General features: G+C 34.0%; 22 non-coding genes across 22 annotated transcripts; 11 read left to right on the top strand and 11 right to left on the bottom strand.

The window, feature by feature from the left end:
- Window positions 1-326: 326 nt before the first annotated feature.
- On the bottom strand, window positions 327-398 carry TRNAQ-UUG (transfer RNA glutamine (anticodon UUG)). The gene has a single exon. It is a non-coding gene; the product is annotated as a tRNA-Gln (tRNA).
- Window positions 399-1948: 1550 nt separating this feature from the next.
- Window positions 1949-2020, top strand: TRNAQ-CUG (transfer RNA glutamine (anticodon CUG)). Its single transcript has one exon. It is a non-coding gene; the product is annotated as a tRNA-Gln (tRNA).
- An 826-nt stretch (window positions 2021-2846) lies between these two features.
- TRNAQ-UUG (transfer RNA glutamine (anticodon UUG)) lies at window positions 2847-2918 on the bottom strand. Its single transcript has one exon. It is a non-coding gene; the product is annotated as a tRNA-Gln (tRNA).
- Window positions 2919-4468: 1550 nt separating this feature from the next.
- On the top strand, window positions 4469-4540 carry TRNAQ-CUG (transfer RNA glutamine (anticodon CUG)). Its single transcript has one exon. It is a non-coding gene; the product is annotated as a tRNA-Gln (tRNA).
- Window positions 4541-5366: 826 nt separating this feature from the next.
- TRNAQ-UUG (transfer RNA glutamine (anticodon UUG)) lies at window positions 5367-5438 on the bottom strand. The gene has a single exon. It is a non-coding gene; the product is annotated as a tRNA-Gln (tRNA).
- A 1550-nt stretch (window positions 5439-6988) lies between these two features.
- Window positions 6989-7060, top strand: TRNAQ-CUG (transfer RNA glutamine (anticodon CUG)). Its single transcript has one exon. It is a non-coding gene; the product is annotated as a tRNA-Gln (tRNA).
- An 826-nt stretch (window positions 7061-7886) lies between these two features.
- Window positions 7887-7958, bottom strand: TRNAQ-UUG (transfer RNA glutamine (anticodon UUG)). The gene has a single exon. It is a non-coding gene; the product is annotated as a tRNA-Gln (tRNA).
- A 1550-nt stretch (window positions 7959-9508) lies between these two features.
- On the top strand, window positions 9509-9580 carry TRNAQ-CUG (transfer RNA glutamine (anticodon CUG)). Its single transcript has one exon. It is a non-coding gene; the product is annotated as a tRNA-Gln (tRNA).
- Window positions 9581-10406: 826 nt separating this feature from the next.
- TRNAQ-UUG (transfer RNA glutamine (anticodon UUG)) lies at window positions 10407-10478 on the bottom strand. Its single transcript has one exon. It is a non-coding gene; the product is annotated as a tRNA-Gln (tRNA).
- A 1549-nt stretch (window positions 10479-12027) lies between these two features.
- On the top strand, window positions 12028-12099 carry TRNAQ-CUG (transfer RNA glutamine (anticodon CUG)). The gene has a single exon. It is a non-coding gene; the product is annotated as a tRNA-Gln (tRNA).
- An 826-nt stretch (window positions 12100-12925) lies between these two features.
- On the bottom strand, window positions 12926-12997 carry TRNAQ-UUG (transfer RNA glutamine (anticodon UUG)). Its single transcript has one exon. It is a non-coding gene; the product is annotated as a tRNA-Gln (tRNA).
- Window positions 12998-14546: 1549 nt separating this feature from the next.
- TRNAQ-CUG (transfer RNA glutamine (anticodon CUG)) lies at window positions 14547-14618 on the top strand. Its single transcript has one exon. It is a non-coding gene; the product is annotated as a tRNA-Gln (tRNA).
- Window positions 14619-15444: 826 nt separating this feature from the next.
- On the bottom strand, window positions 15445-15516 carry TRNAQ-UUG (transfer RNA glutamine (anticodon UUG)). Its single transcript has one exon. It is a non-coding gene; the product is annotated as a tRNA-Gln (tRNA).
- A 1548-nt stretch (window positions 15517-17064) lies between these two features.
- On the top strand, window positions 17065-17136 carry TRNAQ-CUG (transfer RNA glutamine (anticodon CUG)). Its single transcript has one exon. It is a non-coding gene; the product is annotated as a tRNA-Gln (tRNA).
- Window positions 17137-17962: 826 nt separating this feature from the next.
- On the bottom strand, window positions 17963-18034 carry TRNAQ-UUG (transfer RNA glutamine (anticodon UUG)). Its single transcript has one exon. It is a non-coding gene; the product is annotated as a tRNA-Gln (tRNA).
- Window positions 18035-19584: 1550 nt separating this feature from the next.
- TRNAQ-CUG (transfer RNA glutamine (anticodon CUG)) lies at window positions 19585-19656 on the top strand. The gene has a single exon. It is a non-coding gene; the product is annotated as a tRNA-Gln (tRNA).
- Window positions 19657-20482: 826 nt separating this feature from the next.
- Window positions 20483-20554, bottom strand: TRNAQ-UUG (transfer RNA glutamine (anticodon UUG)). Its single transcript has one exon. It is a non-coding gene; the product is annotated as a tRNA-Gln (tRNA).
- Window positions 20555-22104: 1550 nt separating this feature from the next.
- Window positions 22105-22176, top strand: TRNAQ-CUG (transfer RNA glutamine (anticodon CUG)). The gene has a single exon. It is a non-coding gene; the product is annotated as a tRNA-Gln (tRNA).
- Window positions 22177-23002: 826 nt separating this feature from the next.
- On the bottom strand, window positions 23003-23074 carry TRNAQ-UUG (transfer RNA glutamine (anticodon UUG)). Its single transcript has one exon. It is a non-coding gene; the product is annotated as a tRNA-Gln (tRNA).
- Window positions 23075-24624: 1550 nt separating this feature from the next.
- On the top strand, window positions 24625-24696 carry TRNAQ-CUG (transfer RNA glutamine (anticodon CUG)). Its single transcript has one exon. It is a non-coding gene; the product is annotated as a tRNA-Gln (tRNA).
- An 826-nt stretch (window positions 24697-25522) lies between these two features.
- TRNAQ-UUG (transfer RNA glutamine (anticodon UUG)) lies at window positions 25523-25594 on the bottom strand. The gene has a single exon. It is a non-coding gene; the product is annotated as a tRNA-Gln (tRNA).
- Window positions 25595-27144: 1550 nt separating this feature from the next.
- On the top strand, window positions 27145-27216 carry TRNAQ-CUG (transfer RNA glutamine (anticodon CUG)). Its single transcript has one exon. It is a non-coding gene; the product is annotated as a tRNA-Gln (tRNA).
- The last annotated feature ends 607 nt before the right edge of the window (window positions 27217-27823 follow it).

Here is a 27823-nt window from a genome sequence, read left to right as displayed (position 1 = left end):
CAATTTGATTCCTCAAGTTTTGTTTTAATGAAGGATTTCCAATTAAAAAGTTCCATCTTCCCCTTATCAATAACAGTAAGATTTAAGAAAGTAATATCTTGCATCAGCCCCCTGTGATGAGTTTGAGAAAACAGAGTCAGCTCGCAAAATGTCTCATTATTTTGAGCCATTTAATTTCCATGTTTTCTAAAAGTTCTATCATATGCTCACATCGAATAGACTTTCAGAATACAATCAATAAATTAATGTTTCACTCTACCCGTGTTAGATTTGTGATATTTATGAATACACTTGACAGAAAAAGATTTGATCAACAGTCATGAAAGTGGTCCCACCGAGATTTGAACTCGGATCCTTGGATTCAAAGTCCAAAGTGCTAACCATTACACCATGGAACCTCCCATGTGACAAGGGAGCAAATTGCTGCAGCAATGTGAACATTTCAAAGTTTTTAATGTTCTACAGTCAAAGACCAACAGAATGTTATTACTTTTCTATTCTGTTCAACTTTTGCATATTGAACTATGTTAGGGAAGGATGTTGCCCAGAGGACTCAAGTAACGCTATCACTCTGTTGAACAGTACTTTTTATGTGAGATACGATTTTGCAATAAAATATAAGATTCCCCCGTGAATGCAATCTCTTCTCTCAAAATGAAAAGCTCAACCTGGTACAGGTGGTTTGATGGTATCATGCTTAGCACTCTAGACTCTGTCTACCGGGATCTGAGTACAAATCACAGTGGGACTTATCTAAACTTTACGATTTTCTTTTCCATTCAGTTCTTAGAATTATTAATTGGAAAAACATCTCATTTACTTATAAACTTGTACATATCCACTTTACACGTATGTATCTCCCTATATCTTGCTATATGTCTCTGTATATTTATAGGACAACATAAACACATACATTATAAAAATGCATATAATTAGTAGAGGTGAAAATAATGACAAGTTGTTGCCTCTCCACATTTGAAACATGAGCTTCTTCTCCTTACTCTTCTATATGTCATGAAATTGAGATAGTCACTTTTTACTCAATTTTGATCTAACAATATAGTTGATTTATACAAAGCATATCATATGATTTGTGAATAATCTTAAAAGAGAAAATTAGATCAGTACCTGTGAGGCCTCCAAGCAAAAGCTTATGTTTCACGATTGCAGATCGACTGTTGAAAATCAGCATGAAAAACGTTTTATTTCACAATTTCCATACTAATATACAAAAAACATTTGTACTATCTGAATGATACCGTCATTGTGGTTCTCTAGGTTTGATTTAAGAACACTTCTCTTTCAAAATGTGCTAAATTCGCCTTATCAATAGCGCAGAAAGCTTCAAAAAGGGATGCTGGGAATCAGGCCTCTGAAATGCATTTCAGAAAAACAGGATAGGATTTCTTAATGTCACACTATTTTGTGTAGGAATGTGATGTAAACGTATTATAATGTTTGTATTTCTGGTACTTGTTCAAGCTGATGGACGTTTTGAAAGGAATCAATAATTGTCTCTTTCAACCTACTGGTGTTGGATTTGAGCTATCAATAAACAAAGGTGACAGAAATAGAAAAGGTCAAGAGTAATAAAATAGTACCCCCAAGATTTGGACTGGTACCTTTGCATGCAAAGTCCAACGTGCCAATCATTGCTCTTTGGCGCAGCCCATGTGAGAGACAAAGAAATGGGTGTATTAGTTTGGAAATGTAAAATGTTTTAATATGTTACAGTCAAAGATGATCATTATGATATAACTTGCCTATCCTGATAAACGTTTGCATATTTAACACTGTTAAGGAGAATGTATCTGAACAGAATCAAATCACATTATAGCTCTTTACACTATGAGCATTCAACAGAGATATCGTTTCATCAATGTAAGAAATGCCCCCGCACTAATGCGCTCTCTTTTGTCTCAATGGAAAAATGACTCATGTATGGGAGGGTTCCATGGTGTAATGGTTAGCACTCTGGACTCTGAATCCAGCGATCCGAGTTCAAATCTCGGTGGGACCTGCTTGAATTATGAGATTTACTATTTCACCCATTTCTTAGAATTTGGTCTTGGAAAAACATAACGTCAATGTTTTATACTGATACTTATCAACGTATAAGTATGCATCTATGTATACATAGCTATATCCGTCTAGATAGCGATAAGACTATATAAAGAAATCAATTATTCATAAACATATGTATTGAAGCTGAAAACTAAAAACTGTTGTTTCCCATCCACAATTTAAACGTTAGGTTAATTTCCTCTCTCATCTATATGACCAGTAATGACATAGTTAATTTTTGCTGATTTCTTATATGACAACATGCTTGACTTACACAGTGCATTTAATTGTGAATTTCTTTGAAAGAGAAATTCAGATTATTACCTTTGACACGTCTTTCGAAAGATTTTACTTTATGGTTATGGATTTACTTTAGAAAATCAGAGTGTAAATATATGTGTGTCTGAATTTCACGATTGTTATTCAAAACGTCATATCTTCTGTCCCCATAATACACAATTTGATTCCTCAAGTTTTGTTTTAATGAAGGATTTCCAATTAAAAAGTTCCATCTTCCCCTTATCAATAACAGTAAGATTTAAGAAAGTAATATCTTGCATCAGCCCCCTGTGATGAGTTTGAGAAAACAGAGTCAGCTCGCAAAATGTCTCATTATTTTGAGCCATTTAATTTCCATGTTTTCTAAAAGTTCTATCATATGCTCACATCGAATAGACTTTCAGAATACAATCAATAAATTAATGTTTCACTCTACCCGTGTTAGATTTGTGATATTTATGAATACACTTGACAGAAAAAGATTTGATCAACAGTCATGAAAGTGGTCCCACCGAGATTTGAACTCGGATCCTTGGATTCAAAGTCCAAAGTGCTAACCATTACACCATGGAACCTCCCATGTGACAAGGGAGCAAATTGCTGCAGCAATGTGAACATTTCAAAGTTTTTAATGTTCTACAGTCAAAGACCAACAGAATGTTATTACTTTTCTATTCTGTTCAACTTTTGCATATTGAACTATGTTAGGGAAGGATGTTGCCCAGAGGACTCAAGTAACGCTATCACTCTGTTGAACAGTACTTTTTATGTGAGATACGATTTTGCAATAAAATATAAGATTCCCCCGTGAATGCAATCTCTTCTCTCAAAATGAAAAGCTCAACCTGGTACAGGTGGTTTGATGGTATCATGCTTAGCACTCTAGACTCTGTCTACCGGGATCTGAGTACAAATCACAGTGGGACTTATCTAAACTTTACGATTTTCTTTTCCATTCAGTTCTTAGAATTATTAATTGGAAAAACATCTCATTTACTTATAAACTTGTACATATCCACTTTACACGTATGTATCTCCCTATATCTTGCTATATGTCTCTGTATATTTATAGGACAACATAAACACATACATTATAAAAATGCATATAGTTAGTAGAGGTGAAAATAATGACAAGTTGTTGCCTCTCCACATTTGAAACATGAGCTTCTTCTCCTTACTCTTCTATATGTCATGAAATTGAGATAGTCACTTTTTACTCAATTTTGATCTAACAATATAGTTGATTTATACAAAGCATATCATATGATTTGTGAATAATCTTAAAAGAGAAAATTAGATCAGTACCTGTGAGGCCTCCAAGCAAAAGCTTATGTTTCACGATTGCAGATCGACTGTTGAAAATCAGCATGAAAAACGTTTTATTTCACAATTTCCATACTAATATACAAAAAACATTTGTACTATCTGAATGATACCGTCATTGTGGTTCTCTAGGTTTGATTTAAGAACACTTCTCTTTCAAAATGTGCTAAATTCGCCTTATCAATAGCGCAGAAAGCTTCAAAAAGGGATGCTGGGAATCAGGCCTCTGAAATGCATTTCAGAAAAACAGGATAGGATTTCTTAATGTCACACTATTTTGTGTAGGAATGTGATGTAAACGTATTATAATGTTTGTATTTCTGGTACTTGTTCAAGCTGATGGACGTTTTGAAAGGAATCAATAATTGTCTCTTTCAACCTACTGGTGTTGGATTTGAGCTATCAATAAACAAAGGTGACAGAAATAGAAAAGGTCAAGAGTAATAAAATAGTACCCCCAAGATTTGGACTGGTACCTTTGCATGCAAAGTCCAACGTGCCAATCATTGCTCTTTGGCGCAGCCCATGTGAGAGACAAAGAAATGGGTGTATTAGTTTGGAAATGTAAAATGTTTTAATATGTTACAGTCAAAGATGATCATTATGATATAACTTGCCTATCCTGATAAACGTTTGCATATTTAACACTGTTAAGGAGAATGTATCTGAACAGAATCAAATCACATTATAGCTCTTTACACTATGAGCATTGAACAGAGATATCGTTTCATCAATGTAAGAAATGCCCCCGCACTAATGCGCTCTCTTTTGTCTCAATGGAAAAATGACTCATGTATGGGAGGGTTCCATGGTGTAATGGTTAGCACTCTGGACTCTGAATCCAGCGATCCGAGTTCAAATCTCGGTGGGACCTGCTTGAATTATGAGATTTACTATTTCACCCATTTCTTAGAATTTGGTCTTGGAAAAACATAACGTCAATGTTTTATACTGATACTTATCAACGTATAAGTATGCATCTATGTATACATAGCTATATCCGTCTAGATAGCGATAAGACTATATAAAGAAATCAATTATTCATAAACATATGTATTGAAGCTGAAAACTAAAAACTGTTGTTTCCCATCCACAATTTAAACGTTAGGTTAATTTCCTCTCTCATCTATATGACCAGTAATGACATAGTTAATTTTTGCTGATTTCTTATATGACAACATGCTTGACTTACACAGTGCATTTAATTGTGAATTTCTTTGAAAGAGAAATTCAGATTATTACCTTTGACACGTCTTTCGAAAGATTTTACTTTATGGTTATGGATTTACTTTAGAAAATCAGAGTGTAAATATATGTGTGTCTGAATTTCACGATTGTTATTCAAAACGTCATATCTTCTGTCCCCATAATACACAATTTGATTCCTCAAGTTTTGTTTTAATGAAGGATTTCCAATTAAAAAGTTCCATCTTCCCCTTATCAATAACAGTAAGATTTAAGAAAGTAATATTTTGCATCAGCCCCCTGTGATGAGTTTGAGAAAACAGAGTCAGCTCGCAAAATGTCTCATTATTTTGAGCCATTTAATTTCCATGTTTTCTAAAAGTTCTATCATATGCTCACATCGAATAGACTTTCAGAATACAATCAATAAATTAATGTTTCACTCTACCCGTGTTAGATTTGTGATATTTATGAATACACTTGACAGAAAAAGATTTGATCAACAGTCATGAAAGTGGTCCCACCGAGATTTGAACTCGGATCCTTGGATTCAAAGTCCAAAGTGCTAACCATTACACCATGGAACCTCCCATGTGACAAGGGAGCAAATTGCTGCAGCAATGTGAACATTTCAAAGTTTTTAATGTTCTACAGTCAAAGACCAACAGAATGTTATTACTTTTCTATTCTGTTCAACTTTTGCATATTGAACTATGTTAGGGAAGGATGTTGCCCAGAGGACTCAAGTAACGCTATCACTCTGTTGAACAGTACTTTTTATGTGAGATACGATTTTGCAATAAAATATAAGATTCCCCCGTGAATGCAATCTCTTCTCTCAAAATGAAAAGCTCAACCTGGTACAGGTGGTTTGATGGTATCATGCTTAGCACTCTAGACTCTGTCTACCGGGATCTGAGTACAAATCACAGTGGGACTTATCTAAACTTTACGATTTTCTTTTCCATTCAGTTCTTAGAATTATTAATTGGAAAAACATCTCATTTACTTATAAACTTGTACATATCCACTTTACACGTATGTATCTCCCTATATCTTGCTATATGTCTCTGTATATTTATAGGACAACATAAACACATACATTATAAAAATGCATATAATTAGTAGAGGTGAAAATAATGACAAGTTGTTGCCTCTCCACATTTGAAACATGAGCTTCTTCTCCTTACTCTTCTATATGTCATGAAATTGAGATAGTCACTTTTTACTCAATTTTGATTTAACAATATAGTTGATTTATACAAAGCATATCATATGATTTGTGAATAATCTTAAAAGAGAAAATTAGATCAGTACCTGTGAGGCCTCCAAGCAAAAGCTTATGTTTCACGATTGCAGATCGACTGTTGAAAATCAGCATGAAAAACGTTTTATTTCACAATTTCCATACTAATATACAAAAAACATTTGTACTATCTGAATGATACCGTCATTGTGGTTCTCTAGGTTTGATTTAAGAACACTTCTCTTTCAAAATGTGCTAAATTCGCCTTATCAATAGCGCAGAAAGCTTCAAAAAGGGATGCTGGGAATCAGGCCTCTGAAATGCATTTCAGAAAAACAGGATAGGATTTCTTAATGTCACACTATTTTGTGTAGGAATGTGATGTAAACGTATTATAATGTTTGTATTTCTGGTACTTGTTCAAGCTGATGGACGTTTTGAAAGGAATCAATAATTGTCTCTTTCAACCTACTGGTGTTGGATTTGAGCTATCAATAAACAAAGGTGACAGAAATAGAAAAGGTCAAGAGTAATAAAATAGTACCCCCAAGATTTGGACTGGTACCTTTGCATGCAAAGTCCAACGTGCCAATCATTGCTCTTTGGCGCAGCCCATGTGAGAGACAAAGAAATGGGTGTATTAGTTTGGAAATGTAAAATGTTTTAATATGTTACAGTCAAAGATGATCATTATGATATAACTTGCCTATCCTGATAAACGTTTGCATATTTAACACTGTTAAGGAGAATGTATCTGAACAGAATCAAATCACATTATAGCTCTTTACACTATGAGCATTGAACAGAGATATCGTTTCATCAATGTAAGAAATGCCCCCGCACTAATGCGCTCTCTTTTGTCTCAATGGAAAAATGACTCATGTATGGGAGGGTTCCATGGTGTAATGGTTAGCACTCTGGACTCTGAATCCAGCGATCCGAGTTCTAATCTCGGTGGGACCTGCTTGAATTATGAGATTTACTATTTCACCCATTTCTTAGAATTTGGTCTTGGAAAAACATAACGTCAATGTTTTATACTGATACTTATCAACGTATAAGTATGCATCTATGTATACATAGCTATATCCGTCTAGATAGCGATAAGACTATATAAAGAAATCAATTATTCATAAACATATGTATTGAAGCTGAAAACTAAAAACTGTTGTTTCCCATCCACAATTTAAACGTTAGGTTAATTTCCTCTCTCATCTATATGACCAGTAATGACATAGTTAATTTTTGCTGATTTCTTATATGACAACATGCTTGACTTACACAGTGCATTTAATTGTGAATTTCTTTGAAAGAGAAATTCAGATTATTACCTTTGACACGTCTTTCGAAAGATTTTACTTTATGGTTATGGATTTACTTTAGAAAATCAGAGTGTAAATATATGTGTGTCTGAATTTCACGATTGTTATTCAAAACGTCATATCTTCTGTCCCCATAATACACAATTTGATTCCTCAAGTTTTGTTTTAATGAAGGATTTCCAATTAAAAAGTTCCATCTTCCCCTTATCAATAACAGTAAGATTTAAGAAAGTAATATCTTGCATCAGCCCCCTGTGATGAGTTTGAGAAAACAGAGTCAGCTCGCAAAATGTCTCATTATTTTGAGCCATTTAATTTCCATGTTTTCTAAAAGTTCTATCATATGCTCACATCGAATAGACTTTCAGAATACAATCAATAAATTAATGTTTCACTCTACCCGTGTTAGATTTGTGATATTTATGAATACACTTGACAGAAAAAGATTTGATCAACAGTCATGAAAGTGGTCCCACCGAGATTTGAACTCGGATCCTTGGATTCAAAGTCCAAAGTGCTAACCATTACACCATGGAACCTCCCATGTGACAAGGGAGCAAATTGCTGCAGCAATGTGAACATTTCAAAGTTTTTAATGTTCTACAGTCAAAGACCAACAGAATGTTATTACTTTTCTATTCTGTTCAACTTTTGCATATTGAACTATGTTAGGGAAGGATGTTGCCCAGAGGACTCAAGTAACGCTATCACTCTGTTGAACAGTACTTTTTATGTGAGATACGATTTTGCAATAAAATATAAGATTCCCCCGTGAATGCAATCTCTTCTCTCAAAATGAAAAGCTCAACCTGGTACAGGTGGTTTGATGGTATCATGCTTAGCACTCTAGACTCTGTCTACCGGGATCTGAGTACAAATCACAGTGGGACTTATCTAAACTTTACGATTTTCTTTTCCATTCAGTTCTTAGAATTATTAATTGGAAAAACATCTCATTTACTTATAAACTTGTACATATCCACTTTACACGTATGTATCTCCCTATATCTTGCTATATGTCTCTGTATATTTATAGGACAACATAAACACATACATTATAAAAATGCATATAATTAGTAGAGGTGAAAATAATGACAAGTTGTTGCCTCTCCACATTTGAAACATGAGCTTCTTCTCCTTACTCTTCTATATGTCATGAAATTGAGATAGTCACTTTTTACTCAATTTTGATCTAACAATATAGTTGATTTATACAAAGCATATCATATGATTTGTGAATAATCTTAAAAGAGAAAATTAGATCAGTACCTGTGAGGCCTCCAAGCAAAAGCTTATGTTTCACGATTGCAGATCGACTGTTGAAAATCAGCATGAAAAACGTTTTATTTCACAATTTCCATACTAATATACAAAAAACATTTGTACTATCTGAATGATACCGTCATTGTGGTTCTCTAGGTTTGATTTAAGAACACTTCTCTTTCAAAATGTGCTAAATTCGCCTTATCAATAGCGCAGAAAGCTTCAAAAAGGGATGCTGGGAATCAGGCCTCTGAAATGCATTTCAGAAAAACAGGATAGGATTTCTTAATGTCACACTATTTTGTGTAGGAATGTGATGTAAACGTATTATAATGTTTGTATTTCTGGTACTTGTTCAAGCTGATGGACGTTTTGAAAGGAATCAATAATTGTCTCTTTCAACCTACTGGTGTTGGATTTGAGCTATCAATAAACAAAGGTGACAGAAATAGAAAAGGTCAAGAGTAATAAAATAGTACCCCCAAGATTTGGACTGGTACCTTTGCATGCAAAGTCCAACGTGCCAATCATTGCTCTTTGGCGCAGCCCATGTGAGAGACAAAGAAATGGGTGTATTAGTTTGGAAATGTAAAATGTTTTAATATGTTACAGTCAAAGATGATCATTATGATATAACTTGCCTATCCTGATAAACGTTTGCATATTTAACACTGTTAAGGAGAATGTATCTGAACAGAATCAAATCACATTATAGCTCTTTACACTATGAGCATTCAACAGAGATATCGTTTCATCAATGTAAGAAATGCCCCCGCACTAATGCGCTCTCTTTTGTCTCAATGGAAAAATGACTCATGTATGGGAGGGTTCCATGGTGTAATGGTTAGCACTCTGGACTCTGAATCCAGCGATCCGAGTTCAAATCTCGGTGGGACCTGCTTGAATTATGAGATTTACTATTTCACCCATTTCTTAGAATTTGGTCTTGGAAAAACATAACGTCAATGTTTTATACTGATACTTATCAACGTATAAGTATGCATCTATGTATACATAGCTATATCCGTCTAGATAGCGATAAGACTATATAAAGAAATCAATTATTCATAAACATATGTATTGAAGCTGAAAACTAAAAACTGTTGTTTCCCATCCACAATTTAAACGTTAGGTTAATTTCCTCTCTCATCTATATGACCAGTAATGACATAGTTAATTTTTGCTGATTTCTTATATGACAACATGCTTGACTTACACAGTGCATTTAATTGTGAATTTCTTTGAAAGAGAAATTCAGATTATTACCTTTGACACGTCTTTCGAAAGATTTTACTTTATGGTTATGGATTTACTTTAGAAAATCAGAGTGTAAATATATGTGTGTCTGAATTTCACGATTGTTATTCAAAACGTCATATCTTCTGTCCCCATAATACACAATTTGATTCCTCAAGTTTTGTTTTAATGAAGGATTTCCAATTAAAAAGTTCCATCTTCCCCTTATCAATAACAGTAAGATTTAAGAAAGTAATATCTTGCATCAGCCCCCTGTGATGAGTTTGAGAAAACAGAGTCAGCTCGCAAAATGTCTCATTATTTTGAGCCATTTAATTTCCATGTTTTCTAAAAGTTCTATCATATGCTCACATCGAATAGACTTTCAGAATACAATCAATAAATTAATGTTTCACTCTACCCGTGTTAGATTTGTGATATTTATGAATACACTTGACAGAAAAAGATTTGATCAACAGTCATGAAAGTGGTCCCACCGAGATTTGAACTCGGATCCTTGGATTCAAAGTCCAAAGTGCTAACCATTACACCATGGAACCTCCCATGTGACAAGGGAGCAAATTGCTGCAGCAATGTGAACATTTCAAAGTTTTTAATGTTCTACAGTCAAAGACCAACAGAATGTTATTACTTTTCTATTCTGTTCAACTTTTGCATATTGAACTATGTTAGGGAAGGATGTTGCCCAGAGGACTCAAGTAACGCTATCACTCTGTTGAACAGTACTTTTTATGTGAGATACGATTTTGCAATAAAATATAAGATTCCCCCGTGAATGCAATCTCTTCTCTCAAAATGAAAAGCTCAACCTGGTACAGGTGGTTTGATGGTATCATGCTTAGCACTCTAGACTCTGTCTACCGGGATCTGAGTACAAATCACAGTGGGACTTATCTAAACTTTACGATTTTCTTTTCCATTCAGTTCTTAGAATTATTAATTGGAAAAACATCTCATTTACTTATAAACTTGTACATATCCACTTTACACGTATGTATCTCCCTATATCTTGCTATATGTCTCTGTATATTTATAGGACAACATAAACACATACATTATAAAAATGCATATAATTAGTAGAGGTGAAAATAATGACAAGTTGTTGCCTCTCCACATTTGAAACATGAGCTTCTTCTCCTTACTCTTCTATATGTCATGAAATTGAGATAGTCACTTTTTACTCAATTTTGATCTAACAATATAGTTGATTTATACAAAGCATATCATATGATTTGTGAATAATCTTAAAAGAGAAAATTAGATCAGTACCTGTGAGGCCTCCAAGCAAAAGCTTATGTTTCACGATTGCAGATCGACTGTTGAAAATCAGCATGAAAAACGTTTTATTTCACAATTTCCATACTAATATACAAAAAACATTTGTACTATCTGAATGATACCGTCATTGTGGTTCTCTAGGTTTGATTTAAGAACACTTCTCTTTCAAAATGTGCTAAATTCGCCTTATCAATAGCGCAGAAAACTTCAAAAAGGGATGCTGGGAATCAGGCCTCTGAAATGCATTTCAGAAAAACAGGATAGGATTTCTTAATGTCACACTATTTTGTGTAGGAATGTGATGTAAACGTATTATAATGTTTGTATTTCTGGTACTTGTTCAAGCTGATGGACGTTTTGAAAGGAATCAATAATTGTCTCTTTCAACCTACTGGTGTTGGATTTGAGCTATCAATAAACAAAGGTGACAGAAATAGAAAAGGTCAAGAGTAATAAAATAGTACCCCCAAGATTTGGACTGGTACCTTTGCATGCAAAGTCCAACGTGCCAATCATTGCTCTTTGGCGCAGCCCATGTGAGAGACAAAGAAATGGGTGTATTAGTTTGGAAATGTAAAATGTTTTAATATGTTACAGTCAAAGATGATCATTATGATATAACTTGCCTATCCTGATAAACGTTTGCATATTTAACACTGTTAAGGAGAATGTATCTGAACAGAATCAAATCACATTATAGCTCTTTACACTATGAGCATTCAACAGAGATATCGTTTCATCAATGTAAGAATGCCCCCGCACTAATGCGCTCTCTTTTGTCTCAATGGAAAAATGACTCATGTATGGGAGGGTTCCATGGTGTAATGGTTAGCACTCTGGACTCTGAATCCAGCGATCCGAGTTCAAATCTCGGTGGGACCTGCTTGAATTATGAGATTTACTATTTCACCCATTTCTTAGAATTTGGTCTTGGAAAAACATAACGTCAATGTTTTATACTGATACTTATCAACGTATAAGTATGCATCTATGTATACATAGCTATATCCGTCTAGATAGTGATAAGACTATATAAAGAAATCAATTATTCATAAACATATGTATTGAAGCTGAAAACTAAAAACTGTTGTTTCCCATCCACAATTTAAACGTTAGGTTAATTTCCTCTCTCATCTATATGACCAGTAATGACATAGTTAATTTTTGCTGATTTCTTATATGACAACATGCTTGACTTACACAGTGCATTTAATTGTGAATTTCTTTGAAAGAGAAATTCAGATTATTACCTTTGACACGTCTTTCGAAAGATTTTACTTTATGGTTATGGATTTACTTTAGAAAATCAGAGTGTAAATATATGTGTGTCTGAATTTCACGATTGTTATTCAAAACGTCATATCTTCTGTCCCCATAATACACAATTTGATTCCTCAAGTTTTGTTTTAATGAAGGATTTCCAATTAAAAAGTTCCATCTTCCCCTTATCAATAACAGTAAGATTTAAGAAAGTAATATCTTGCATCAGCCCCCTGTGATGAGTTTGAGAAAACAGAGTCAGCTCGCAAAATGTCTCATTATTTTGAGCCATTTAATTTCCATGTTTTCTAAAAGTTCTATCATATGCTCACATCGAATAGACTTTCAGAATACAATCAATAAATTAATGTTTCACTCTACCCGTGTTAGATTTGTGATATTTATGAATACACTTGACAGAAAAAGATTTGATCAACAGTCATGAAAGTGGTCCCACCGAGATTTGAACTCGGATCCTTGGATTCAAAGTCCAAAGTGCTAACCATTACACCATGGAACCTCCCATGTGACAAGGGAGCAAATTGCTGCAGCAATGTGAACATTTCAAAGTTTTTAATGTTCTACAGTCAAAGACCAACAGAATGTTATTACTTTTCTATTCTGTTCAACTTTTGCATATTGAACTATGTTAGGGAAGGATGTTGCCCAGAGGACTCAAGTAACGCTATCACTCTGTTGAACAGTACTTTTTATGTGAGATACGATTTTGCAATAAAATATAAGATTCCCCCGTGAATGCAATCTCTTCTCTCAAAATGAAAAGCTCAACCTGGTACAGGTGGTTTGATGGTATCATGCTTAGCACTCTAGACTCTGTCTACCGGGATCTGAGTACAAATCACAGTGGGACTTATCTAAACTTTACGATTTTCTTTTCCATTCAGTTCTTAGAATTATTAATTGGAAAAACATCTCATTTACTTATAAACTTGTACATATCCACTTTACACGTATGTATCTCCCTATATCTTGCTATATGTCTCTGTATATTTATAGGACAACATAAACACATACATTATAAAAATGCATATAATTAGTAGAGGTGAAAATAATGACAAGTTGTTGCCTCTCCACATTTGAAACATGAGCTTCTTCTCCTTACTCTTCTATATGTCATGAAATTGAGATAGTCACTTTTTACTCAATTTTGATCTAACAATATAGTTGATTTATACAAAGCATATCATATGATTTGTGAATAATCTTAAAAGAGAAAATTAGATCAGTACCTGTGAGGCCTCCAAGCAAAAGCTTATGTTTCACGATTGCAGATCGACTGTTGAAAATCAGCATGAAAAACGTTTTATTTCACAATTTCCATACTAATATACAAAAAACATTTGTACTATCTGAATGATACCGTCATTGTGGTTCTCTAGGTTTGATTTAAGAACACTTCTCTTTCAAAATGTGCTAAATTCGCCTTATCAATAGCGCAGAAAGCTTCAAAAAGGGATGCTGGGAATCAGGCCTCTGAAATGCATTTCAGAAAAACAGGATAGGATTTCTTAATGTCACACTATTTTGTGTAGGAATGTGATGTAAACGTATTATAATGTTTGTATTTCTGGTACTTGTTCAAGCTGATGGACGTTTTGAAAGGAATCAATAATTGTCTCTTTCAACCTACTGGTGTTGGATTTGAGCTATCAATAAACAAAGGTGACAGAAATAGAAAAGGTCAAGAGTAATAAAATAGTACCCCCAAGATTTGGACTGGTACCTTTGCATGCAAAGTCCAACGTGCCAATCATTGCTCTTTGGCGCAGCCCATGTGAGAGACAAAGAAATGGGTGTATTAGTTTGGAAATGTAAAATGTTTTAATATGTTACAGTCAAAGATGATCATTATGATATAACTTGCCTATCCTGATAAACGTTTGCATATTTAACACTGTTAAGGAGAATGTATCTGAACAGAATCAAATCACATTATAGCTCTTTACACTATGAGCATTCAACAGAGATATCGTTTCATCAATGTAAGAATGCCCCCGCACTAATGCGCTCTCTTTTGTCTCAATGGAAAAATGACTCATGTATGGGAGGGTTCCATGGTGTAATGGTTAGCACTCTGGACTCTGAATCCAGCGATCCGAGTTCAAATCTCGGTGGGACCTGCTTGAATTATGAGATTTACTATTTCACCCATTTCTTAGAATTTGGTCTTGGAAAAACATAACGTCAATGTTTTATACTGATACTTATCAACGTATAAGTATGCATCTATGTATACATAGCTATATCCGTCTAGATAGCGATAAGACTATATAAAGAAATCAATTATTCATAAACATATGTATTGAAGCTGAAAACTAAAAACTGTTGTTTCCCATCCACAATTTAAACGTTAGGTTAATTTCCTCTCTCATCTATATGACCAGTAATGACATAGTTAATTTTTGCTGATTTCTTATATGACAACATGCTTGACTTACACAGTGCATTTAATTGTGAATTTCTTTGAAAGAGAAATTCAGATTATTACCTTTGACACGTCTTTCGAAAGATTTTACTTTATGGTTATGGATTTACTTTAGAAAATCAGAGTGTAAATATATGTGTGTCTGAATTTCACGATTGTTATTCAAAACGTCATATCTTCTGTCCCCATAATACACAATTTGATTCCTCAAGTTTTGTTTTAATGAAGGATTTCCAATTAAAAAGTTCCATCTTCCCCTTATCAATAACAGTAAGATTTAAGAAAGTAATATCTTGCATCAGCCCCCTGTGATGAGTTTGAGAAAACAGAGTCAGCTCGCAAAATGTCTCATTATTTTGAGCCATTTAATTTCCATGTTTTCTAAAAGTTCTATCATATGCTCACATCGAATAGACTTTCAGAATACAATCAATAAATTAATGTTTCACTCTACCCGTGTTAGATTTGTGATATTTATGAATACACTTGACAGAAAAAGATTTGATCAACAGTCATGAAAGTGGCCCCACCGAGATTTGAACTCGGATCCTTGGATTCAAAGTCCAAAGTGCTAACCATTACACCATGGAACCTCCCATGTGACAAGGGAGCAAATTGCTGCAGCAATGTGAACATTTCAAAGTTTTTAATGTTCTACAGTCAAAGACCAACAGAATGTTATTACTTTTCTATTCTGTTCAACTTTTGCATATTGAACTATGTTAGGGAAGGATGTTGCCCAGAGGACTCAAGTAACGCTATCACTCTGTTGAACAGTACTTTTTATGTGAGATACGATTTTGCAATAAAATATAAGATTCCCCGTGAATGCAATCTCTTCTCTCAAAATGAAAAGCTCAACCTGGTACAGGTGGTTTGATGGTATCATGCTTAGCACTCTAGACTCTGTCTACCGGGATCTGAGTACAAATCACAGTGGGACTTATCTAAACTTTACGATTTTCTTTTCCATTTAGTTCTTAGAATTATTAATTGGAAAAACATCTCATTTACTTATAAACTTGTACATATCCACTTTACACGTATGTATCTCCCTATATCTTGCTATATGTCTCTGTATATTTATAGGACAACATAAACACATACATTATAAAAATGCATATAATTAGTAGAGGTGAAAATAATGACAAGTTGTTGCCTCTCCACATTTGAAACATGAGCTTCTTCTCCTTACTCTTCTATATGTCATGAAATTGAGATAGTCACATTTTACTCAATTTTGATCTAACAATATAGTTGATTTATACAAAGCATATCATATGATTTGTGAATAATCTTAAAAGAGAAAATTAGATCAGTACCTGTGAGGCCTCCAAGCAAAAGCTTATGTTTCACGATTGCAGATCGACTGTTGAAAATCAGCATGAAAAACGTTTTATTTCACAATTTCCATACTAATATACAAAAAACATTTGTACTATCTGAATGATACCGTCATTGTGGTTCTCTAGGTTTGATTTAAGAACACTTCTCTTTCAAAATGTGCTAAATTCGCCTTATCAATAGCGCAGAAAGCTTCAAAAAGGGATGCTGGGAATCAGGCCTCTGAAATGCATTTCAGAAAAACAGGATAGGATTTCTTAATGTCACACTATTTTGTGTAGGAATGTGATGTAAACGTATTATAATGTTTGTATTTCTGGTACTTGTTCAAGCTGATGGACGTTTTGAAAGGAATCAATAATTGTCTCTTTCAACCTACTGGTGTTGGATTTGAGCTATCAATAAACAAAGGTGACAGAAATAGAAAAGGTCAAGAGTAATAAAATAGTACCCCCAAGATTTGGACTGGTACCTTTGCATGCAAAGTCCAACGTGCCAATCATTGCTCTTTGGCGCAGCCCATGTGAGAGACAAAGAAATGGGTGTATTAGTTTGGAAATGTAAAATGTTTTAATATGTTACAGTCAAAGATGATCATTATGATATAACTTGCCTATCCTGATAAACGTTTGCATATTTAACACTGTTAAGGAGAATGTATCTGAACAGAATCAAATCACATTATAGCTCTTTACACTATGAGCATTCAACAGAGATATCGTTTCATCAATGTAAGAATGCCCCCGCACTAATGCGCTCTCTTTTGTCTCAATGGAAAAATGACTCATGTATGGGAGGGTTCCATGGTGTAATGGTTAGCACTCTGGACTCTGAATCCAGCGATCCGAGTTCAAATCTCGGTGGGACCTGCTTGAATTATGAGATTTACTATTTCACCCATTTCTTAGAATTTGGTCTTGGAAAAACATAACGTCAATGTTTTATACTGATACTTATCAACGTATAAGTATGCATCTATGTATACATAGCTATATCCGTCTAGATAGCGATAAGACTATATAAAGAAATCAATTATTCATAAACATATGTATTGAAGCTGAAAACTAAAAACTGTTGTTTCCCATCCACAATTTAAACGTTAGGTTAATTTCCTCTCTCATCTATATGACCAGTAATGACATAGTTAATTTTTGCTGATTTCTTATATGACAACATGCTTGACTTACACAGTGCATTTAATTGTGAATTTCTTTGAAAGAGAAATTCAGATTATTACCTTTGACACGTCTTTCGAAAGATTTTACTTTATGGTTATGGATTTACTTTAGAAAATCAGAGTGTAAATATATGTGTGTCTGAATTTCACGATTGTTATTCAAAACGTCATATCTTCTGTCCCCATAATACACAATTTGATTCCTCAAGTTTTGTTTTAATGAAGGATTTCCAATTAAAAAGTTCCATCTTCCCCTTATCAATAACAGTAAGATTTAAGAAAGTAATATCTTGCATCAGCCCCCTGTGATGAGTTTGAGAAAACAGAGTCAGCTCGCAAAATGTCTCATTATTTTGAGCCATTTAATTTCCATGTTTTCTAAAAGTTCTATCATATGCTCACATCGAATAGACTTTCAGAATACAATCAATAAATTAATGTTTCACTCTACCCGTGTTAGATTTGTGATATTTATGAATACACTTGACAGAAAAAGATTTGATCAACAGTCATGAAAGTGGCCCCACCGAGATTTGAACTCGGATCCTTGGATTCAAAGTCCAAAGTGCTAACCATTACACCATGGAACCTCCCATGTGACAAGGGAGCAAATTGCTGCAGCAATGTGAACATTTCAAAGTTTTTAATGTTCTACAGTCAAAGACCAACAGAATGTTATTACTTTTCTATTCTGTTCAACTTTTGCATATTGAACTATGTTAGGGAAGGATGTTGCCCAGAGGACTCAAGTAACGCTATCACTCTGTTGAACAGTACTTTTTATGTGAGATACGATTTTGCAATAAAATATAAGATTCCCCCGTGAATGCAATCTCTTCTCTCAAAATGAAAAGCTCAACCTGGTACAGGTGGTTTGATGGTATCATGCTTAGCACTCTAGACTCTGTCTACCGGGATCTGAGTACAAATCACAGTGGGACTTATCTAAACTTTACGATTTTCTTTTCCATTTAGTTCTTAGAATTATTAATTGGAAAAACATCTCATTTACTTATAAACTTGTACATATCCACTTTACACGTATGTATCTCCCTATATCTTGCTATATGTCTCTGTATATTTATAGGACAACATAAACACATACATTATAAAAATGCATATAATTAGTAGAGGTGAAAATAATGACAAGTTGTTGCCTCTCCACATTTGAAACATGAGCTTCTTCTCCTTACTCTTCTATATGTCATGAAATTGAGATAGTCACTTTTTACTCAATTTTGATCTAACAATATAGTTGATTTATACAAAGCATATCATATGATTTGTGAATAATCTTAAAAGAGAAAATTAGATCAGTACCTGTGAGGCCTCCAAGCAAAAGCTTATGTTTCACGATTGCAGATCGACTGTTGAAAATCAGCATGAAAAACATTTTATTTCACAATTTCCATACTAATATACAAAAAACATTTGTACTATCTGAATGATACCGTCATTGTGGTTCTCTAGGTTTGATTTAAGAACACTTCTCTTTCAAAATGTGCTAAATTCGCCTTATCAATAGCGCAGAAAGCTTCAAAAAGGGATGCTGGGAATCAGGCCTCTGAAATGCATTTCAGAAAAACAGGATAGGATTTCTTAATGTCACACTATTTTGTGTAGGAATGTGATGTAAACGTATTATAATGTTTGTATTTCTGGTACTTGTTCAAGCTGATGGACGTTTTGAAAGGAATCAATAATTGTCTCTTTCAACCTACTGGTGTTGGATTTGAGCTATCAATAAACAAAGGTGACAGAAATAGAAAAGGTCAAGAGTAATAAAATAGTACCCCCAAGATTTGGACTGGTACCTTTGCATGCAAAGTCCAACGTGCCAATCATTGCTCTTTGGCGCAGCCCATGTGAGAGACAAAGAAATGGGTGTATTAGTTTGGAAATGTAAAATGTTTTAATATGTTACAGTCAAAGATGATCATTATGATATAACTTGCCTATCCTGATAAACGTTTGCATATTTAACACTGTTAAGGAGAATGTATCTGAACAGAATCAAATCACATTATAGCTCTTTACACTATGAGCATTCAACAGAGATATCGTTTCATCAATGTAAGAAATGCCCCCGCACTAATGCGCTCTCTTTTGTCTCAATGGAAAAATTACTCATGTATGGGAGGGTTCCATGGTGTAATGGTTAGCACTCTGGACTCTGAATCCAGCGATCCGAGTTCAAATCTCGGTGGGACCTGCTTGAATTATGAGATTTACTATTTCACCCATTTCTTAGAATTTGGTCTTGGAAAAACATAACGTCAATGTTTTATACTGATACTTATCAACGTATAAGTATGCATCTATGTATACATAGCTATATCCGTCTAGATAGCGATAAGACTATATAAAGAAATCAATTATTCATAAACATATGTATTGAAGCTGAAAACTAAAAACTGTTGTTTCCCATCCACAATTTAAACGTTAGGTTAATTTCCTCTCTCATCTATATGACCAGTAATGACATAGTTAATTTTTGCTGATTTCTTATATGACAACATGCTTGACTTACACAGTGCATTTAATTGTGAATTTCTTTGAAAGAGAAATTCAGATTATTACCTTTGACACGTCTTTCGAAAGATTTTACTTTATGGTTATGGATTTACTTTAGAAAATCAGAGTGTAAATATATGTGTGTCTGAATTTCACGATTGTTATTCAAAACGTCATATCTTCTGTCCCCATAATACACAATTTGATTCCTCAAGTTTTGTTTTAATGAAGGATTTCCAATTAAAAAGTTCCATCTTCCCCTTATCAATAACAGTAAGATTTAAGAAAGTAATATCTTGCATCAGCCCCCTGTGATGAGTTTGAGAAAACAGAGTCAGCTCGCAAAATGTCTCATTATTTTGAGCCATTTAATTTCCATGTTTTCTAAAAGTTCTATCATATGCTCACATCGAATAGACTTTCAGAATACAATCAATAAATTAATGTTTCACTCTACCCGTGTTAGATTTGTGATATTTATGAATACACTTGACAGAAAAAGATTTGATCAACAGTCATGAAAGTGGCCCCACCGCGATTTGAACTCGGATCCTTGGATTCAAAGTCCAAAGTGCTAACCATTACACCATGGAACCTCCCATGTGACAAGGGAGCAAATTGCTGCAGCAATGTGAACATTTCAAAGTTTTTAATGTTCTACAGTCAAAGACCAACAGAATGTTATTACTTTTCTATTCTGTTCAACTTTTGCATATTGAACTATGTTAGGGAAGGATGTTGCCCAGAGGACTCAAGTAACGCTATCACTCTGTTGAACAGTACTTTTTATGTGAGATACGATTTTGCAATAAAATATAAGATTCCCCCGTGAATGCAATCTCTTCTCTCAAAATGAAAAGCTCAACCTGGTACAGGTGGTTTGATGGTATCATGCTTAGCACTCTAGACTCTGTCTACCGGGATCTGAGTACAAATCACAGTGGGACTTATCTAAACTTTACGATTTTCTTTTCCATTCAGTTCTTAGAATTATTAATTGGAAAAACATCTCATTTACTTATAAACTTGTACATATCCACTTTACACGTATGTATCTCCCTATATCTTGCTATATGTCTCTGTATATTTATAGGACAACATAAACACATACATTATAAAAATGCATATAATTAGTAGAGGTGAAAATAATGACAAGTTGTTGCCTCTCCACATTTGAAACATGAGCTTCTTCTCCTTACTCTTCTATATGTCATGAAATTGAGATAGTCACTTTTTACTCAATTTTGATCTAACAATATAGTTGATTTATACAAAGCATATCATATGATTTGTGAATAATCTTAAAAGAGAAAATTAGATCAGTACCTGTGAGGCCTCCAAGCAAAAGCTTATGTTTCACGATTGCAGATCGACTGTTGAAAATCAGCATGAAAAACGTTTTATTTCACAATTTCCATACTAATATACAAAAAACATTTGTACTATCTGAATGATACCGTCATTGTGGTTCTCTAGGTTTGATTTAAGATCACTTCTCTTTCAAAATGTGCTAAATTCGCCTTATCAATAGCGCAGAAAGCTTCAAAAAGGGATGCTGGGAATCAGGCCTCTGAAATGCATTTCAGAAAAACAGGATAGGATTTCTTAATGTCACACTATTTTGTGTAGGAATGTGATGTAAACGTATTATAATGTTTGTATTTCTGGTACTTGTTCAAGCTGATGGACGTTTTGAAAGGAATCAATAATTGTCTCTTTCAACCTACTGGTGTTGGATTTGAGCTATCAATAAACAAAGGTGACAGAAATAGAAAAGGTCAAGAGTAATAAAATAGTACCCCCAAGATTTGGACTGGTACCTTTGCATGCAAAGTCCAACGTGCCAATCATTGCTCTTTGGCGCAGCCCATGTGAGAGACAAAGAAATGGGTGTATTAGTTTGGAAATGTAAAATGTTTTAATATGTTACAGTCAAAGATGATCATTATGATATAACTTGCCTATCCTGATAAACGTTTGCATATTTAACACTGTTAAGGAGAATGTATCTGAACAGAATCAAATCACATTATAGCTCTTTACACTATGAGCATTCAACAGAGATATCGTTTCATCAATGTAAGAAATGCCCCCGCACTAATGCGCTCTCTTTTGTCTCAATGGAAAAATTACTCATGTATGGGAGGGTTCCATGGTGTAATGGTTAGCACTCTGGACTCTGAATCCAGCGATCCGAGTTCAAATCTCGGTGGGACCTGCTTGAATTATGAGATTTACTATTTCACCCATTTCTTAGAATTTGGTCTTGGAAAAACATAACGTCAATGTTTTATACTGATACTTATCAACGTATAAGTATGCATCTATGTATACATAGCTATATCCGTCTAGATAGCGATAAGACTATATAAAGAAATCAATTATTCATAAATATATGTATTGAAGCTGAAAACTAAAAACTGTTGTTTCCCATCCACAATTTAAACGCTAGGTTAATTTCCTCTCTCATCTATATGACCAGTAATGACATAGTTAATTTTTGCTGATTTCTTATATGACAACATGCTTGACTTACACAGTGCATTTAATTGTGAATTTCTTTGAAAGAGAAATTCAGATTATTACCTTTGACACGTCTTTCGAAAGATTTTACTTTATGGTTATGGATTTACTTTAGAAAATCAGAGTGTAAATATATGTGTGTCTGAATTTCACGATTGTTATTCAAAACGTCATATCTTCTGTCCCCATAATACACAATTTGATTCCTCAAGTTTTGTTTTAATGAAGGATTTCCAATTAAAAAGTTCCATCTTCCCCTTATCAATAACAGTAAGATTTAAGAAAGTAATATCTTGCATCAGCCCCCTGTGATGAGTTTGAGAAAACAGAGTCAGCTCGCAAAATGTCTCATTATTTTGAGCCATTTAATTTCCATGTTTTCTAAAAGTTCTATCATATGCTCACATCGAATAGACTTTCAGAATACAATCAATAAATTAATGTTTCACTCTACCCGTGTTAGATTTGTGATATTTATGAATACACTTGACAGAAAAAGATTTGATCAACAGTCATGAAAGTGGCCCCACCGAGATTTGAACTCGGATCCTTGGATTCAAAGTCCAAAGTGCTAACCATTACACCATGGAACCTCCCATGTGACAAGGGAGCAAATTGCTGCAGCAATGTGAACATTTCAAAGTTTTTAATGTTCTACAGTCAAAGACCAACAGAATGTTATTACTTTTCTATTCTGTTCAACTTTTGCATATTGAACTATGTTAGGGAAGGATGTTGCCCAGAGGACTCAAGTAACGCTATCACTCTGTTGAACAGTACTTTTTATGTGAGATACGATTTTGCAATAAAATATAAGATTCCCCCGTGAATGCAATCTCTTCTCTCAAAATGAAAAGCTCAACCTGGTACAGGTGGTTTGATGGTATCATGCTTAGCACTCTAGACTCTGTCTACCGGGATCTGAGTACAAATCACAGTGGGACTTATCTAAACTTTACGATTTTCTTTTCCATTTAGTTCTTAGAATTATTAATTGGAAAAACATCTCATTTACTTATAAACTTGTACATATCCACTTTACACGTATGTATCTCCCTATATCTTGCTATATGTCTCTGTATATTTATAGGACAACATAAACACATACATTATAAAAATGCATATAATTAGTAGAGGTGAAAATAATGACAAGTTGTTGCCTCTCCACATTTGAAACATGAGCTTCTTCTCCTTACTCTTCTATATGTCATGAAATTGAGATAGTCACTTTTTACTCAATTTTGATCTAACAATATAGTTGATTTATACAAAGCATATCATATGATTTGTGAATAATCTTAAAAGAGAAAATTAGATCAGTACCTGTGAGGCCTCCAAGCAAAAGCTTATGTTTCACGATTGCAGATCGACTGTTGAAAATCAGCATGAAAAACGTTTTATTTCACAATTTCCATACTAATATACAAAAAACATTTGTACTATCTGAATGATACCGTCATTGTGGTTCTCTAGGTTTGATTTAAGAACACTTCTCTTTCAAAATGTGCTAAATTCGCCTTATCAATAGCGCAGAAAGCTTCAAAAAGGGATGCTGGGAATCAGGCCTCTGAAATGCATTTCAGAAAAACAGGATAGGATTTCTTAATGTCACACTATTTTGTGTAGGAATGTGATGTAAACGTATTATAATGTTTGTATTTCTGGTACTTGTTCAAGCTGATGGACGTTTTGAAAGGAATCAATAATTGTCTCTTTCAACCTACTGGTGTTGGATTTGAGCTATCAATAAACAAAGGTGACAGAAATAGAAAAGGTCAAGAGTAATAAAATAGTACCCCCAAGATTTGGACTGGTACCTTTGCATGCAAAGTCCAACGTGCCAATCATTGCTCTTTGGCGCAGCCCATGTGAGAGACAAAGAAATGGGTGTATTAGTTTGGAAATGTAAAATGTTTTAATATGTTACAGTCAAAGATGATCATTATGATATAACTTGCCTATCCTGATAAACGTTTGCATATTTAACACTGTTAAGGAGAATGTATCTGAACAGAATCAAATCACATTATAGCTCTTTACACTATGAGCATTCAACAGAGATATCGTTTCATCAATGTAAGAAATGCCCCCGCACTAATGCGCTCTCTTTTGTCTCAATGGAAAAATTACTCATGTATGGGAGGGTTCCATGGTGTAATGGTTAGCACTCTGGACTCTGAATCCAGCGATCCGAGTTCAAATCTCGGTGGGACCTGCTTGAATTATGAGATTTACTATTTCACCCATTTCTTAGAATTTGGTCTTGGAAAAACATAACGTCAATGTTTTATACTGATACTTATCAACGTATAAGTATGCATCTATGTATACATAGCTATATCCGTCTAGATAGCGATAAGACTATATAAAGAAATCAATTATTCATAAACATATGTATTGAAGCTGAAAACTAAAAACTGTTGTTTCCCATCCACAATTTAAACGTTAGGTTAATTTCCTCTCTCATCTATATGACCAGTAATGACATAGTTAATTTTTGCTGATTTCTTATATGACAACATGCTTGACTTACACAGTGCATTTAATTGTGAATTTCTTTGAAAGAGAAATTCAGATTATTACCTTTGACACGTCTTTCGAAAGATTTTACTTTATGGTTATGGATTTACTTTAGAAAATCAGAGTGTAAATATATGTGTGTCTGAATTTCACGATTGTTATTCAAAACGTCATATCTTCTGTCCCCATAATACACAATTTGATTCCTCAAGTTTTGTTTTAATGAAGGATTTCCAATTAAAAAGTTCCATCTTCCCCTTATCAATAACAGTAAGATTTAAGAAAGTAATATCTTGCATCAGCCCCCTGTGATGAGTTTGAGAAAACAGAGTCAGCTCGCAAAATGTCTCATTATTTTGAGCCATTTAATTTCCATGTTTTCTAAAAGTTCTATCATATGCTCACATCGAATAGACTTTCAGAATACAATCAATAAATTAATGTTTCACTCTACCCGTGTTAGATTTGTGATATTTATGAATACACTTGACAGAAAAAGATTTGATCAACAGTCATGAAAGTGGTCCCACCGAGATTTGAACTCGGATCCTTGGATTCAAAGTCCAAAGTGCTAACCATTACACCATGGAACCTCCCATGTGACAAGGGAGCAAATTGCTGCAGCAATGTGAACATTTCAAAGTTTTTAATGTTCTACAGTCAAAGACCAACAGAATGTTATTACTTTTCTATTCTGTTCAACTTTTGCATATTGAACTATGTTAGGGAAGGATGTTGCCCAGAGGACTCAAGTAACGCTATCACTCTGTTGAACAGTACTTTTTATGTGAGATACGATTTTGCAATAAAATATAAGATTCCCCCGTGAATGCAATCTCTTCTCTCAAAATGAAAAGCTCAACCTGGTACAGGTGGTTTGATGGTATCATGCTTAGCACTCTAGACTCTGTCTACCGGGATCTGAGTACAAATCACAGTGGGACTTATCTAAACTTTACGATTTTCTTTTCCATTCAGTTCTTAGAATTATTAATTGGAAAAACATCTCATTTACTTATAAACTTGTACATATCCACTTTACACGTATGTATCTCCCTATATCTTGCTATATGTCTCTGTATATTTATAGGACAACATAAACACATACATTATAAAAATGCATATAATTAGTAGAGGTGAAAATAATGACAAGTTGTTGCCTCTCCACATTTGAAACATGAGCTTCTTCTCCTTACTCTTCTATATGTCATGAAATTGAGATAGTCACTTTTTACTCAATTTTGATCTAACAATATAGTTGATTTATACAAAGCATATCATATGATTTGTGAATAATCTTAAAAGAGAAAATTAGATCAGTACCTGTGAGGCCTCCAAGCAAAAGCTTATGTTTCACGATTGCAGATCGACTGTTGAAAATCAGCATGAAAAACGTTTTATTTCACAATTTCCATACTAATATACAAAAAACATTTGTACTATCTGAATGATACCGTCATTGTGGTTCTCTAGGTTTGATTTAAGATCACTTCTCTTTCAAAATGTGCTAAATTCGCCTTATCAATAGCGCAGAAAGCTTCAAAAAGGGATGCTGGGAATCAGGCCTCTGAAATGCATTTCAGAAAAACAGGATAGGATTTCTTAATGTCACACTATTTTGTGTAGGAATGTGATGTAAACGTATTATAATGTTTGTATTTCTGGTACTTGTTCAAGCTGATGGACGTTTTGAAAGGAATCAATAATTGTCTCTTTCAACCTACTGGTGTTGGATTTGAGCTATCAATAAACAAAGGTGACAGAAATAGAAAAGGTCAAGAGTAATAAAATAGTACCCCCAAGATTTGGACTGGTACCTTTGCATGCAAAGTCCAACGTGCCAATCATTGCTCTTTGGCGCAGCCCATGTGAGAGACAAAGAAATGGGTGTATTAGTTTGGAAATGTAAAATGTTTTAATATGTTACAGTCAAAGATGATCATTATGATATAACTTGCCTATCCTGATAAACGTTTGCATATTTAACACTGTTAAGGAGAATGTATCTGAACAGAATCAAATCACATTATAGCTCTTTACACTATGAGCATTCAACAGAGATATCGTTTCATCAATGTAAGAAATGCCCCCGCACTAATGCGCTCTCTTTTGTCTCAATGGAAAAATTACTCATGTATGGGAGGGTTCCATGGTGTAATGGTTAGCACTCTGGACTCTGAATCCAGCGATCCGAGTTCAAATCTCGGTGGGACCTGCTTGAATTATGAGATTTACTATTTCACCCATTTCTTAGAATTTGGTCTTGGAAAAACATAACGTCAATGTTTTATACTGATACTTATCAACGTATAAGTATGCATCTATGTATACATAGCTATATCCGTCTAGATAGCGATAAGACTATATAAAGAAATCAATTATTCATAAATATATGTATTGAAGCTGAAAACTAAAAACTGTTGTTTCCCATCCACAATTTAAACGCTAGGTTAATTTCCTCTCTCATCTATATGACCAGTAATGACATAGTTAATTTTTGCTGATTTCTTATATGACAACATGCTTGACTTACACAGTGCATTTAATTGTGAATTTCTTTGAAAGAGAAATTCAGATTATTACCTTTGACACGTCTTTCGAAAGATTTTACTTTATGGTTATGGATTTACTTTAGAAAATCAGAGTGTAAATATATGTGTGTCTGAATTTCACGATTGTTATTCAAAACGTCATATCTTCTGTCCCCATAATACACAATTTGATTCCTCAAGTTTTGTTTTAATGAAGGATTTCCAATTAAAAAGTTCCATCTTCCCCTTATCAATAACAGTAAGATTTAAGAAAGTAATATCTTGCATCAG

Source organism: Lissotriton helveticus, chromosome 4_1 (assembly GCF_964261635.1).
Source record: "Lissotriton helveticus chromosome 4_1, aLisHel1.1, whole genome shotgun sequence".
Classification (NCBI taxonomy): Eukaryota; Metazoa; Chordata; class Amphibia; order Caudata; family Salamandridae; genus Lissotriton; species Lissotriton helveticus.
Note: the sequence above shows the minus strand (reverse complement) of the source record. Positions and strands in the feature narration are given on the sequence as shown.